Consider the following 16214-nt stretch of genomic DNA (forward strand, 5'->3'; position numbering starts at 1 on the left):
ATCTAGGCCCAACCGGCCATAAAGCCATTTCAGCACGCACACCTGCCATATCTCGCTCACATCTTTCTTCACTCCTTTTTCTCTCTTATTTTATGGTGGGGAGGTGACCATTTTTATTAGGGGTCCAGCGATATCTGATGAAATGTTGGGCCTTGCCGGATGATTTGTTACGGGCAGCACGACGTGAAATATGTACATGTCATCATGACTCTGCTTTCTTTTTGTAATCAGTAACCATAAATGAAATACCACGCACCCAAGGAATGTTTCGCCAAAGGGTAAATATTGTGTATAAGAAGAGAAACCTAACTTTGTGAAAGTGTGCAGTCTCCTGAATATACTTGTATCGTACTTCTAGGACCCTGTCACCTTGGTTGCAGCCAATAAACGAATCTTTGACTTCACCTGGAAGACTCTGAAGTTTCTGTGGGTCTGACTCAGGAGAACCCGAGGTCTTTGGTGTGTTGATCCCCTGGCACCGCTGGGTTACCGGTTCGGTACCGGTTCCTAAAAACCCAGTACCTCAGTGCCTACAGTGTGTGCTTGCAGGAGACAGCTGAGGGCTTCGGGCTGGTGCCGTCGGTCACTTAGGCTGCTCATGAGCCTTGTGCAGGTCCACCTATAGAAACCTTGTTACAACGTTTACTCTAGATAGTCAAGTTTGATCGTCTTCTCGATGCTCCGCCAGGGCTGTTGCCGACCCCGGCGAGGCCGATCACAGGACCTCACTAAACCATCTAATCGGTAGTAGCGACGGGCGGTGTGTACAAAGGGCAGGGACTTAATCAACGCAAGCTTATGACCCGTACTTACTGGGAATTCCTCGTTCATGGGAAATAATTGTATTCCCCAATCCCTATCACAAACGGGGTTCAGCAGGTTACCCCCACCTGTCGGCGAAGGGTAGACACACTCTGATCCGTTCAGTGTAGCGCGTGCAGCCCCGGACATCTAAGCTCATCACATACCTGTTCTTGCTTGATCTCGTGTGGCTGAATGCCACTTGTCCCTCTAAGTAGCTGGATGGTTAGCATGGAGGAGTCTCATTCGTTATCTGAATTAACCAGACAAATCACTACAACAACTAAGAACGGCCATGCACCACCACCCACAGAATTGAGAAAGAGCTATCAATCTGTCAATCCTTTCCGTTTCCGGGCCGGGTGAGGTTTCCCGTGTTGAGTCAAATTAAGCCGCAGGCTCCATTCCTGGTGGTGCCCTTCCGTCAATTCCTTTAAGTTTCAGCTTTGCAACCATACTCCCCCCGCAACCCAAAAACTTTGGTTTCCCGGAAGCTGCTCGGCGGGCCATGGGAATAACGCCATCGGATCGCTAGTCGGCATCGTTTATGGTCGGAACTACAACGGTATCTGATCGTCTTCGAACCTCCGACTTTCGTTCTTGATTTAATGAAAACATTCTTGGCAAATGCTTTTGCTTTGGTTCGTCTTGCACCGGTCCAAGAATTTCACCTGTAGCGGCACAATATGAATGCCCCCGGCCGTCCCTCTTAATCGTGGCCCCAGTTCCGAAAACCAACAAAATAGAAGTGGAGTCCTATTCCATTATGCCTAGCTGCAGTATTCAGGCAACCGGCCTGCTTGGAACACACTAATTTTTTCAAAGTAAACGCTTTGGGCCCCCAGGACACCCAGTCAAGAGCATCAAGGGGGTGCCGAGAGGCGGAGGCTGCAACAGGCAGTAGCTCGCCTTGCAGCGGACTGCCAGCTCGATCCCAAGATCCAACTACGAGCTTTTTAACTGCAGCATTTTTAATATAGGCTATTGGAGCTGGAATTACAGCGGCTGCTGGCAACAGACTTTCCCTCCAATGGATCCTCGTTAAAGGATTTAAAGTGTACTCATTCCAATTACAGGGCCTCGAAAGAGTTCTGTATTGTTATTTTTTGTCACTACCTCCCCGAGTCGGGAGTGGGTAATTTGCACGCCTGCTGCCTTCCTTGGATGTGGTAGCCGTTTCTCAGGCTTCCTCTCCAGAATCGAACCCTGAATCCCCTTTCCCGTGGTCACCATGGTAGGCACAGAAAGTACCATCGAAAGTTGATAGGGCAGACATCGAATGTATCGTCGCAGTCACGGGGACGTGTGATCGGCCCGAGGTAGTCTAGAGTCACCAAAGTGGCCGGGCGAGCCCGGATTGGTCTTGGTCCAGGAGGTCAGCGCTCGTCGACATGTATTAGCTCTAGAATTACCAGAGTTATCCAAGTCACAGAAGGAGCGATCAAAGGAACCATAACTGATTTAATGAGCCATTCACAGTTTTACTGTACCGGCCGTGTGTACTTACACATGCATGTCTTAAGCATTGAGACAAGCACATGCTACTGGCAGGATCAACCAGGTAGCCGCACCTGCTGACAGGGTGGGTTCAGGGAAGCCAGGTGCCCATCTCCACCACCGGCAAACCTTCGCCCACCCTTCCCTCTCGGGAGCCTGCTGGGACAAGGAGCCCGACCGCCTGGACAGGAGGGCTCGCTGGAGGGTTGTGAAGAGGTGTGGTTGCATGGGCACCGGCGGGCCCAGCCGTCTCCCCCGGGAGGGAGAGGCGGGCCTAGGCGCAGTCTGAGTGAGACGCAGGGGTGCTGGGGCCTGGCGGTGGCACCCCTCGGAACGGTCATTCCGAGCTGCTGTGGAAATGTGCTGGGCAGAGAGGGGTGACAGAGTGGCGCAAGGGACCTATGGACCTGCTGGCGGCAGCATCCGAGGGCCTGGTGCCACCCGACCCCTTCCGCTCGGGTTGGATCGCTGGGGGGCATGAGCTGCCACAGCCGCTCGGCCTTCGCTCTGCTGGGTAGGGTGGAGGGCCTCCCACTAGGCGGCAGGCCCTCGAGTCGGATGGTCTATGCGGGGTGGAAGCTCTTTGCTTGAAACAACAGCTGAGGCTGGCCAAGCAGTCCATCCCTGAATGGACCGGGCCACCCCTGGCAGGCCGCCCTGCGCAGGGGATGCCGACTTCATGTCTCTGCCTGCTTCCGGGGGCAAGCAGGCTTGGAGGAAAGGCCCTTTGGAAAGGGGCTGAGCGGCAGGCACAGACCCAGGCCCCTGGGGCCCCAGCAGATGGGCCCAGGTGCTCCCTTCCCCGATCTTGGAATAGCCAGACCTCGCGGAGGTCTGACTGATCAGGCTCGGAGGAAAAGGACCACCAGGAAGGGGCCGAGAGGCAGGTGCATACCGGGGCCCCTGTGGGCCCCGCAGGCAGGCCCAGGTTCTGCCTTCCCCTATCACGGAATCCCCTGACCTTATGGAGGTCTGACTGACCCTCTCCCTAGTAATCTGGAGGAAAATTACCCCCCTTGCTTGTAATTCGTGCACAGGAGGTGACAGAGGGGACCAAAGGTGCAAATGTGCCCGACCTCCTGGAGCCCTTGCTGGGATCGGGGAGGCAAATGAGCCCTCATTGGGACTTCCATGGAAGCCCGGCCATCTGGTCGCACGTAATGCTTTCCTATAAGGGGATAGGTGCGACCAGATGGCCGAGGGGAAAGGTGCGCCAGATGGCCGGGCTCGAAAGGGAAGCCATCTGGTTGCTCTGTGCCCCAACGAAAAAGTGAGCGGGGGTCGGGCATGGGGGACCGGAGGCCCAGGGTCCCGGCTGGGCCCCAGCCATGGAGGCTATGAGGGAGACCCGATGGATCCTCTGACCCGGGGCCCGTGGACACCTTGACAAGCAGGGGAGGCCTGCACAGGACCAACGGACCCTGTCCTGGTCCCTTGGTAGAGCGGCAGGCCGGGGGACGGAACTCAGGGCTGGAGCACCCGACACGGGGCCCGGCAGAGCCCCTGGACCCAGCCGGGTCTCCCAGGCTCAGAGGCGCAGGGAAAGCCTCTCCGGGCCCACCGGACACCATCCTGGGCACCCTGCCTCGGAGCAGGACCAAGGACAGACCCCGGGTGTGGAGGCCACCCTCCCTGGGGCCCTCAGGGGCCCTGGCCAGAGCTCCTGAGCCCCGCCAAGCAAGGGGAGGCTCCACTGGCATAACGGCCCTTGGCAGAGCAGCAGTCTTGGGGACGGGGCCAGAGCACCCGACCCGGGGCCCCTGGACCCACCTGGGGCTCCCAGGCCCAGAGGCACAGGGGAAGCCTCCCCGGGCATGCCGAACACCATCCCAGGCACCCTGCCAAGCAGCAGGACCGTGGACAGAGCCCGGGGTGGAGAGGCTACCCTGAGGGCCCCGGCCGGAGCTCTTGAACCCAGCCAAGCCAGGGGAGGCTCCCCGGGTACAACAGAACCCCGTCCTGGGCCTTTGGCAGAGCGGCAGGCCGGGGGATGGGGCGCAGGGCCGGAGCACCGCCGGGGCTCCCAAGCACAGAGAGGCAGGAATGCCTCCCCGGGCCCACCGGACACCATCCCGGGCACCCTGCCATGCAGCAGGACCGAGGACAGAGCCTGGGGTGGGGAGGCCACCCTCCCTAAGGCCCTCAGGGGCCCCAGCCGGAACTCCTGAACCCAGCCATGCAAGGGGAGGCTCCCTGGGCACAACGGAACCCCGTCCTGGGCCTTTTGCAGAGCGGCAGGCTGGGAGATGGGGCCCAGGGCCGGTGCACCCGACCTGGGGCCCAGCGGGCCCTTGGACCCAGATGGGGCTCCCAGGCCCAGAGGTGCAGAGGAAGCCTCCCTGGGCCCACCGGACACCATCCCAGGCACCCTGCCATGAGGCAGGACCAAGGACAGAGCCGGGTGGGGAGGTCGCCCTCCCCAGGGCCCCTGAGAGCCTCTGAACCCAGCCAAGCAGGGGGGCTCCCCGTCCACAATGTTAATGTTAATGTGAGTCAGCATTTATTGAGCGCTCGTACGCCCGGAGGCTTCATGGCGCTATAGCAAGGAACCAGGCGCGACAGTCAGTTAGTAGAGCTGGAGCAGCTCAGTAGTGTGCTTGAGAGAAGAGCCAGGTTTTCAAAGAATGTCTAAAGCTGAGGATGCTATCACTCAGCTTTAGGTGAAGGGGAAGAGAGTTCCAGAGGACAGCTGCAAGGTGGTCAAAGCAGCTGCCTCCGAGACGCTTCCTTTTGTACGGAGGTACAGTCAAAAGTGATTTATAGGTGGACCGGAGATGGCGGGAGGGACTGTATCTTTTAAATAAGTCTCTAATGAATAACGGGCCAGTGTCATTTAGAGACCTAAATACGATGCACCCGGCTTTGAAGGCCACGCGTTGCTCAACCGGCAACCAGTGTAGCTGCTTCAGGCCAAGTCTGACTGATTGCCTCCTAGGTATGTTCAGAAGGAGCCTGGCTGCTTGGTTCTGAACCAGCTGGAGGCGTTTGAGCTCTCCAGTTTGGAGCCCAAGATAGAGACTGTTAGAAAAGTCCAGTCTGGACAGAACCAAGGAGATGACAATCTGTGTGAGGGCTGCTGAGGAGAAGAAACGGGCGATTTTTTTTATTTTCTTCAACTGAAAAAAACTGGAGGATACGACTGCTCCAACCTGTTTTTTTAACGAGAGATCCTCACTAATGAAGATACCTAGGCTCTTAACCGAGGGTGACTTAGATGGAGGAGCGCCCATGCTGGAGGGCCAAAAGCTGGGGTTCCAACTAAGTGTACTCTGTCCAGGCAAGACCAATTCGGTCTTGCCTGGGTTGAGTTTCAGATGATTGCAGCTCATCCAACTCAGAATGTGGGACATGGTTCTTTGAAATTCTACCACCGAGTCCTTGGTGTTCAAGGGAAAGATGAGCTGCAAATCATCAGCGTAGTTGAAAATGGTTGCCTTTGCATTCCGAAGGGAGTACAGAAGGGGGCGTAGGTACAAATTAAAAAGTAGGGGAGATAACGAGGAGCCCTGTGGTACCCCGCAGGTAGTGGGTATAGTAGGAGCCGAGAAGGAGCCCAGTCTGACCGATTGTGTTCGGCCAGTGATGAATGAGCGTATCCAGCTCAGTGCAGGGCCCCTAAGACCTGCCTGCTCGACACGGTCGACCAAGATGGTGTGGTCGACCGTGTCGAACGCAGCAGAGAGGTCCAGTAGCACCAGAGCCTGATGGATCCCTGCATCCGTGTTCCGCCTCAGAGTGTTCTGCACCGAAAGAATGACCGCCTCGGTAGAGTGGCAAGGGCGGAAGCCAGCCTGATTAGGTGCCAGATACTCAGACTTTTCCAGAAAGGTGGAAATGCTGTCACAAACATGGGACTCCAAAAGTTTGGCGCAGTATGGCAGCAACGATATAGGTCTATAGTTGAGCGGATCTAGCGGGTTGGCTCCTGCCTTTTTTATGAGGGGGATGAGGAGGGCTTTTTTTAAATTGTTTGGGACTTTGCCCTGTATAAGTGATCCATTCAACATGGAAAGTAAGCACCCGGGGAGGCTGGTGCCCACTTCTTTCAAGATGTGGGGGGGGGGGCAGATGTCATCGGGGGAACCAGATTTGACTTTTGTAAGGAGTTTGAATAGATTAACATTTTCCAGAAGGGGATAGGAGTCCAGGGTGACTAAATTATAAAAAGTGTCTGCAAAAAGAAGAGGGGGCTGAGTGGTAGGGATACTTTGTTTAATGGTACAGATTTTATCGAAGAAAAAGGAATTTAGTGAGTTGCAGAGCTCCTGGGTGGGGACCATCGGGAGAGAGGTTCTATCACTGGTGCTGAGGTTTTCCACAATATTAAACAATTCTCTTGATTTATTTTGAGCCTTGAGAATTTTTTCCGAAAAGTAATCGGTTTTATATTTCAGAATAAGCTTTTGGTAGTCCTTGCGAGCCTTACAGTAGTTGGCTCTGTCTTGTCCTGAGTAGGCTGTTCGCCACTTTCGCTCCATTTGACGAACCTTGAGTTTGAGGGTTTTCAAATGGGATGTAAACCACCTATGAGCGTCGTTGGGGCGAGAGCGTGAGAAGTTGGTACAAGGAGCATGGGCATCAGCTGCCTGAAGTAGCCACTCAGAAAAGGCTTCTTCTGTTTCTTCTATATCCTGATTGAGAGAGGGAGGGGAAGAGGATAAAGATCCAATAAAAGCGGGGATATCAACATTCTTCCACATTCTAGTCTTACCTCCTAGCTGGGACAAGGGCCTTCTACTTTTTTCAATGGTCATGGTGAAATTGATCAAAAAATGATCCGACCAAATACAGGGCGTGATGGACTTGATAGCCAGGGAGATGTTTTGAGACCAAATTTGGTCTAGGCTATGCCCTTTCTCATGAGTAGAAAGGTGAATGTGTTGGATGAGATTCAAATCTAGAAAGGTCTCTTTCAGCATAGCTGCCTGAGAGTCAGACTCGACCGAGTCCAGCCAGAGGTTGAAGTCTCCCAGCAGCACAATTTTATTGTGGGAAATTATCAAGGGGGCGAGTTGTTCTGCTAGGGATGCAGTGAAAGTGGGCATATTTTGAGGGGGGCGATATATGAGGATCAAAAGTAGTGATCCAGTGTTCATATCCATTTTAAGAATCAAGTTGTCTGATCCTATTAAATCAAGAGATGGTAAGAAAGAGACTTTGTGGGTGTTACGAATAATCGCAGCAACCCCTCCGCCCCTTTTACCAGCTGGCCTATCGACGTGCAGTATGTAGTAATTCGAGGGAGCTGCAGCCAGAATGTCAGGTAGGGATCCCTCATTAAGCCGAGTCTCAGATAAACATAAAAGATCTGGTTGTTCGGCCTGGAGCAGGAGAAAGATGTCCAAGTAGTGTTTAACCATGGACCTGGTATTTAAATATAGACATTTGAGGGTAGTCTCAGAGTCATAAGGAGTCGAGGGAGGAAACAGGGATATAGGCTTAGAAGCTTTGTCAAGCAAGAATTCAGGCTTCAAAATACCATAAGTGGCGGCTCGCTTTAGAATGTGGGCGGGTGGGGAGAGACCAGCGCTGTCAGGGGGTCTTAATGACAGCAGCGAAGCAGAGGAGTATTTGTAGTTTAGACCAGGGGTTCTGGCCCCAGGCCCCGGTCTGCCGCGGACGGGCGCAGACGGGCTTGACTTGTGCGCGACTTCGGCGCGCATTCGTCGCGCCCGCTGCGCTCGTCCGCTGCGCTCCTGGATACACATTGTTTATATGGCCTGCCTCCCGGGATAACTAGACCGCTAGGTCCGGTCCAGCTACACCCAAGATGGCGGCACGCCTCACCCTCCACACAAACGGCACCAGCCGCGATGGAACGGGGCGGGCAACAGAAAAATCAACAGTGCAATCGGTAGGTGATAATAACACAATGCTTTTTATGATTTAAAAGAGGATTAAAATTTTCAGTCGCGCTGGCGCTTAAATCGCGCTAGAGCAACAACAGTATCTGCAAAGTGACTGCGCTTTCAAAGAAATGATCAGCAGGGTTCGCGAGGGCCAGGCTGCTGCCACCAGCCAAGCGTTCTCGAGTGGCCCTGAACCAGAAAATGTTTTATGGCCTGCCTCCCGGGATAACTAGACCGCTAGGTCCGGTCCAGCTACACCCAAGATGGCGGCACGCCTCACCCTCCACACAAACGGCACCAGCCGCGATGGAACGGGGCGGGCAACAGAAAAATCAACAGTGCAATCGGTAGGTGATAATAACACAATGCTTTTTATGATTTAAAAGAGGATTAAAATTTTCAGTCGCGCTGGCGCTTAAATCGCGCTAGAGCAACAACAGTATCTGCAAAGTGACTGCGCTTTCAAAGAAATGATCAGCAGGGTTCGCGAGGGCCAGGCTGCTGCCACCAGCCAAGCGTTCTCAATGGAACCCCATCCTGTGCCTTTGGCGGAGCGGCAGCCCGGGGGACGAGGCCCAGGGCTGGAGCACCCGACCAGGGGCACAGCAGGGCCCATGGACCCAGCAAGGCTCCCAGGCCCAGAGGCGCAGGGGAAGCCTCCCCGGGCCAGCGGGACCCCATCCCAGGCACCCTGCCATGCAGCAGGACCGACAACAGAGCCCAGGGTGCAGAGGCCCCTGGGATCGCCGGAACTCAGCCAAGCAAGGGGAGGTTCCCTGTGCCCACAGGACCCAATCCGCAGCAGCATGCCACGCGGCAGGCCCAAGGATGGACTCCAGGCTGGGGCGGCATCCTGGCACATCCAGCTGCCGGCTGAGGACCACTAGGCCAAGAGGGGTACCCTGTCCCTAGTAATCTGGAGGAAGGCTACCCCCCTTTCTGGTAACCGGTGCGCACGGTGAGACTTAGGGGACCCTAGGTGCAGACGCGCCCGAACTTCTGGAGCCCTGGCTGGAATCGGGGAGGCAAATGAGCCCTCATCGGGACTTCCAGGGCAGCCCAGCCATCTGGTCGCCCCAATGAATAGCATTGCGTGCGACCAGATGGCCGAGGGGAAAGGTGCGACCAGATGGCTGGGACCGAAGGACTCCAATCTGCCCGCCCGAGCCGTGCCATAGCGGTAGGGCTCCTGCCTGCCCTTGCAGGGCTTGGGGGCTCCGCTTCCCGGGGGCTCGGGGACACCGGCTGGGCCTCAGGCACGGGGAGGACCACCGGAGCTCTTGGGCCCGGAAGCCCGGGAGAGGACTGCCCAGGACCCATGGGCCCGTCCTGGGCACTTTGCCACACCGTGGGCCAGCGGAGGGAGTCTCTGGATGGAGGGAAGGTGTTGTCCGGGCATAGCCCATCTGGTCACCGGCAAAGAATCGCCTGCCCGGGAGGGGTGTTCCGGCATACCCTGCCCCGAGTAATCCGGAGGAAATCTATCCCTCTTTCTGGGAACCCGTGCGCACCGAGTTATGGACGGGACCCAGGGCGCGGAGGCGCCCAAGCTCCTAGAGCCCTGGCTGGGATCGGGGAGCCAAATGAGCCCCCATCTGGAATTCCAGGGCAGCCCGGCCATCTGGTCGCCCCATTGGAAAGCATTGCGTGCGACCAGATGGCAAGAGGAAAGGTGCGACCAGATGGCCAGGACATAAAAGACTCCCATTTGCCCGCCCGAGGCGTGCCATAGCTGTAGGGCTCCCACATGCCCTTGCAGGGCTCTGGGTATTTGCTTCCTGGGGGCTCGGGACCCCGGCTGGGCCTCAGGCACAGGGAGGACAGCTGGAGCTCTTTGGGTCAGACGCCCCGGGGGGGACTGCTCAGGACCCATGGAGCCCATCCTGGACACTTTGCCACGCCATAGGTCAGAGGAGGGTGCCCCCGGACAGAGGAGAGGTGTTGTCCGGGCATAGCCCAGCTGGTCCCCGGCAGAGAACCGCCAGCCCGGGAGGGGTGTTCCGGCATACCCTGCCCTAGTAATCAGCAGGAAAGCTACCCCTCTTTCTGGGAACCCGTGCGCACTGAGTGACAGACTGGACCCAGGGCGTGGAGGCGTCCAACCTCCTGGAGCCCTGGCTGGGATCGGGAAGCCAAATGAGCCCCCATCTGGAATTCCAGGGCAGCCCGGCCTTTTGGTTGCCCCATTGGAAAGCATGGCGTGCGACCAGATGGCGAGAGGAAAGGTGCGACCAGATGACCGGGACAGAAAAGACTCCCATCTGCCTGCCCGAGTCGAGCCATAGCTGTAGGGCTCCCATCTGCCTTTGCAGGGCTCTGGGTCTCTGCTTCCTGGGGGCTCGGGGACCCCGGCTGGGCCTCAGGCACGGGGAGGACAGCCGGAGCTCTTTGGGTTGGACGCCCCGGGGGGGGACTGCCCAGGACCCATGGAGCCCGTCCCGGACACTTTGCCACGCCGTAGGTCAGAGGAGGGAGCCCCCGGACAGAGGAGAGGTATTGTCCGGGCATAGCCCATCTGGTCCCCGGCAGAGAACTGCCAGCCCATGAGGGTTGTTCCAGCATACCCTGCACCTAGTAATCAGCAGGAAATCTACCGTACTTTCTGGGAACCTGTGGGCACTGAGTGAAGGAGGGGACCCTAGGACCGAACGCGCCCGAGCTCCTGGAGCCCTGGCTGGGACCGGAAAGGCAAATGAGCCTCCATCTGGACTTCCAGGGCAGCCCGGCCATCTGGTCACCTCATTGGAAAGCCGAGGGGGAAAAGGTACGACCAGATGGCCGGGACCGACAGGACACCTGCCTGAGCCTTTATGGTAGGGCTCCCGCCTGCCCTTGCAGGGCTCGGGGCTCCGTTTACTGGGGGATCAGGGACCCTGGCTGGGCCTCAGGCAAGGGGAGGACAGATGGAGCTCTCTGGCTTGGACGCCTGAGGGTTGTCTGCCTAGGACCCAGGGAGCCCGTCCCGGGCACTTTGCTATGCCGTGGGCCAGAGGAGGGAGCCCCCGGCCGGAGGGGAGGTGTTGTTCAGGCATAGCCCATATGGTCACCAGCAAAGAACCGCCAGCCCGGAAGGTGTGTTCCGGCATACCCTGCCCATAGTAATGTCGAGGAAAGCTATCCCGAGCCATAGAGGTAGGGCTCCCGGTTGCCCTCACAGGGCTCGGGGCTCCGCTTCCCTGGGGCTCGGGTACCCCGGCTGGGCCTCGGCATGGAGAGGACAGCCAGAGCTATCTGGGTCGGACGCCTGGGGGGGACTGCCCAGGACCCATAGAGCCCATCCCAGGCACTTTGCCATGCCGTGGGCGGGAGGAAGGAGCCCCCGGCCAGAGGGGAGGTGTTGTCCGGGCATAGCCCATCTGGTCACCAGCAAAGATCCGCCAGCCGGAAGGTGTGTTCTGGCATACCCTGCCCCTGTAATGCGGAGGAAAGCTATCCCTCTTTCTGGGACCCGGGCGCCCCGAATGACGGAGGGGACCCAGGGCGCGGAGGCACCCGACCTCCTGGAGCACTGGCTGGGATTAGGGAGCCAAATAAGCCCCCATCGGGACTTCCTGGACAGCCCGGCCATCGGGTTGCCCCATTGGAAAGCATTGCGTTCAACCAGATGGCCAAGGGGAAAAGGTGCAACCAGATAGCCGGGACCGAAAGGATGCCCATCTGCCTGCCCCGAGCCGAGCCATAGCGGTAGGGCTTCGCCTGCCCTTGCAGGGCTCCATGGCTCTCCACCAAGGACCCTTGTCCCCGGCAGATGGCCCCTTGGCAGACCTCAGGATGCAATGACCGAAACCCAGGCCCCAGGGCTGGTCCTTGCTTCTCAAACCAGCCAGGCCGTGGTGATTGGGGAGCCTGCCCAGGCACGGGGGACCCCTGTCCTGGGCACATGGACCCTCGGCTGGCCACAGGACATCTGCTCGTTTTCCACACATTTTTTCCATCATCCCACATAGTGACCTAACGTCAATTCTGCCCAGCCATAACCAAACTCCTTCCACACAGCAGAAAAGACTTAGCCAGCCACACCCCCACCTGGCCCGGTCCCTGCCTCTGATCCCAGCCAAGTCGGGGGAGCCTCCCGTGGCCCGATGGACCGCGTCACAGGCACCCGGAAACTCACCAGGCCGCAGGACGGGGGCTCCCGCACCAGAGGGCCGTATAGGGGTGGGCAGAGAACTCCGCTCTGCCAGCAGAGCGGATAAAGCCAGCCACCCCCACTCCCCAGCCGAGTCCCTGCTTCTGAAAGCAGCCAGGCCGGGGGTAGCCTCCCCAGCCCCGGGCCCGGTCCCAGCTTCCGAACCCTAGCCAGGCCTAGGAAGCCTCCCTGGGCCCCGGTGGACCCTCATCCCCAGCGCCCAGACCTCGGCTGGCTTGCAGGACGGGGGGCACCCGCACCCAGGGGCCCGCCGGATGGAGCACAAGGCCCGGGCCCGGTCCCATCTTCCGAACTCTAGCCAACCCGGGGAGAGCCTCCCTGGGCCCTGGTGGACCCCTGTCCAAAGCGCTCAGACGCTTGGCTGGCTTGTAAGACGGGGGCTCCGCACCCTGGGACGTATCATGAGCCCCGGGCCCGGTCCTAGCTTCCAAACCCTAGCCATGCCAGGGAGAGCTTCCCAGGGCCTCGGTGGATCCCGTCCCCAGCGCCCGGGTCTTCAGCTGGCTTGTAGGACAGAGAGCTCCTGCACCCCGGGCCTCGCTGGACAGAGCACAAGCCCTGTGCCCGGTCCCAGCTTCCGGACCCTAGCCAGACCAGGGAGAGCCTTCCCGGGCCCCGGTGGAACCCGGTCCCCAGCACCCGGACCCTCGGCTGGCTTGCAGGACATGGTGCTCCCGCAACCCGGGGCCCGCTGGATGGGACACAAGCCCCGGGCCCAGTCCCAGCTTCCGAACCCTAGCCAGGCCAGGGAGAGCCTCCCTGGGCCCTGTTGGACCCCGGTCACCAGCGCCCGGACCCTCGGCTGGCTTGCAGGATGGGGGGCTCCCTCACCCTGGGACCCAGGGACTGAGCACGAGCCCCGGGCCTGGTCCCAGCTCCTGAACCCTAGCCAGGCAAGGGAGCCTCCCTGGGCCCCCGTGGACCCCTGTCCAAAGCGCTCTGACCCTTGGCTGGCTTGCAGGACAGGGGGCTCCGCACCCTGGGACAGAGCACGAGCCCTGTGCCCGGTCCCAGCTTCCGAAACCTAGCCAGACCGGGCAGAGCCTCTGCGGGCCTCTATGGACCCCCGTCCCCAGCGCCCGGCACCTCGGCTGGCTTGCAGGATGGAGGGGTCCCACCTCCCTCACCCTAGGACCGAGCACGCGCCTCGGGCCCGGTCCCAGTCCCAGCTTCCGAACCCTAGCCGGGCCGGGAAGAGCCTCCTCGGGCCCCGGTGGACCCCCGTCACCAGCGCCTAGAGCCTCGGCTGGCTTGCAGGATGGGGGGGCTCCCGGGCCCGGTCCCAGCTTCCGAACACCAGCCAGGCCAGGGAGAGCCTCCCCGGGCCACAGTGGACCCCCGTCACTAGCGCCCCGACCCTTGGCTGGCTTGCAGGGCAGGTGGCTCCCGCACCCTGGGACCATGGGACTGAGAATATGCCCCGGGCCTGGTCCCAGCTTCCAAATCCTAGCCAGGCCGGGGAGAGCCTCCCTGGGCCCTGGTGGACCCCTGTCCAAAATGCTCAGACCCTTTTCTGGCTTGCAGGACGGGGGCTCCGCACCCTGGGATGGATCACGAGCCCCGGGCCCGGTCCTAGCTTCCAAACCCTAGCCATGCCAAGGAGAGCCTCCCCGGGCCCCGGTGGATCGCGTCCCCAGCGCCCGGACTTTCGGCTGACTTGCAGGACGGAGGGCTCCCGCACCCTGAGATGGACCACAAGCCCGTTCCCAGCTTCTGAACTCTAGCCAGGCCGAGGAGAGCCTCCCTGGCCCCTGGTGGACCCCCATTCCCAGCGCTCAGACCCTCAGCTGTGTTGCAGGATGGGGGGCTCCCACACCACGGGGCTCGCCGGCATGTGGTGGAGGCGGCATCCCATGGGCCCACATTACCCCCTCCATGTCCCTCCCGCTGGCCTGGTGGCAGAGGGACCCACCCCTGGGTGTGGTAGAGGAGGGCATCCGCGGGCACCCACGCACGGAGAGACAAAAGCTTGGCTCAAAGGATGACTTTCAATAGATCGCAGGAGCTAGCTGCTCTGCTACTTACGAAACCCTGACCCAGAACCAGGTCGTCTCAGAATGATTTAGCACCGGGTGCCCCACGAACTTGTGGTGCACTAAGGGCGAAGGAAGCAGTCCCCTTCCGTCCGCGCTCCGGTTCCCAAGTGAGCTGCTCTATGCACCGGTCCCCCCAAGAGAGGCCGGCTATCCCAGGCAAACCAAGGCTCCATGGCACTGTGGTATCTTTACGGTTTAGGGGGGATTCTGACTTAGAGGCGTTCAGTCATAATACCACAGATGGTAGCTTCGCCCCATTGGCTCCTCAGCCAAGCACATACACCAAATGTCTGAACCTGCAGTTCCTTCCTTACTGAGCAGGATTACTAATGCAACAACACATCATCAGTAGAGTAAAATTAACCTGTCTCACGACGGTCTAAACCCAGCTCACGTTCCCTATTAGTGGGTGAACAATCCAACACTTGGGGAATTCTGCTTCACAATGATAGGAAGAACCAACATCGAAGAATCAAAAAGTGAGTTCGCTATGAATCCTTGGCCGTCATAAGCCAGTTATCCCTGTGGTAACTTTTCTGACACCTCCTGCTTGAAACCAAAAAATTCAGAAGGATTGTGAGGCCCCGCTTTCACGGTCTGTATTCAAACTGGAAATCGAGATCAAGAAAGCTTTTGCCCTTCTGCTCCGCGTGAGGTTTCTGTCCTCCTTGAGCTCGCCTTAGGACACCTGCGTTATCGTTTGATAGGTGTCCCGCCCCAGTCAAACTCCCCACCTTCCACTGTCCCCGGAGCGGAGCCAGAAGCCAGAGCCCCACAGGGCTCACCCCCCCCGCCTCACCGGGTAACTGAAAAACGATAAGAGTAGTGGTATTTCACCGGCGGGCCGAGGGCCTCCTTCTTATCCTACACCTCTCATGTCTCTTCACAGTGCCACACTAGAGTCAAGCTCAACTGGGACTTCTTTCCCCGTCGATTCTGCCAAGCCCGTTCTCTTGGCTGTGGTTTTACTAGATAGTAGGCTTGGACAGTGGCAATCTTGTTCATCCATTCATGCGCGTCACTAATTAGATGACAAGTCATTTGGTTATTTCTCTTAGGAGAGGCATAGTTACTCCCGCCGTTTACCCGCGCTACATTGAATTTCTTCACTTTGACATTCAGAGCACTGGGCAGAAAATCACATTGTGTCAACTCCAACCTCTGGCCTTCGCGATGCATTGTTTTAATTAAAGAGTCAGATTCCCCTGGTCTGCACCAGTTCTAAGTCAGCTGCTAGGCTCTGGCCGAGGCAGAACACCAGCCCGTGCCCCCGGGGAAGGTGCACGGGGAGAGGTGACCACCACAGCGTTGCGATCCACAGGAAGGGCCCGGCTCACGTCCAGAGTCGTCCAGCCCCAGCGCACGCCCAGCCCCGCTTCGCGCCCCAGCCCGACCACCCCATCCCAACCGCTCCAGCCCTTAGAGCCAATCCTTATCCCGAAGTTACAGATCTGACTTGCCGACTTCCCTTACCTACATTGTTCCAACATGCCAGAGGCTGTTCACCTTGGAGGCCTGCCGCGGATATGGATACTGCCCGGCGCAAGATTTACTCCATCTCCCCTGGATTTTCAGGGACCAGCGAGAGCTCACCGGATACTACCGGAACCGCATTGCTTTCCATGGCTCGGGCCCCTCTCTCGGGGCGAACCCATTCCAGGGCGCCCTGACTTTCACAAAGAAAAGAGAACTCTCCCAGGGGCTCTTGCCGGCTTCTCAGGGATCATTTGCGTTACCGCCCGTCTCCGCCACTCTGGGTCCGGGGATCTGAACCTGACACCCTTTCGATCGGCCGAGGGCAACGTAGGCCTTCGCCCGTCCCTTCCGAATGGCTCTCGCCCATCTCTTAGGACCGACTGACCGATGTTAAACTGCTGTTCA

General features: G+C 58.7%; 2 pseudogenes; both read right to left on the reverse strand.

The window, feature by feature from the left end:
• Window positions 1-596: 596 nt before the first annotated feature.
• LOC144774773 (18S ribosomal RNA) lies at window positions 597-2365 on the reverse strand (annotated as a pseudogene).
• An 11895-nt stretch (window positions 2366-14260) lies between these two features.
• Window positions 14261-15819, reverse strand: LOC144774333 (28S ribosomal RNA; annotated as a pseudogene).
• Window positions 15820-16214: the final 395 nt, after the last annotated feature.

The sequence above is a fragment of the Lissotriton helveticus genome, chromosome 8 (assembly GCF_964261635.1).
Source record: "Lissotriton helveticus chromosome 8, aLisHel1.1, whole genome shotgun sequence".
Lineage (NCBI taxonomy): Eukaryota > Metazoa > Chordata > Amphibia > Caudata > Salamandridae > Lissotriton > Lissotriton helveticus.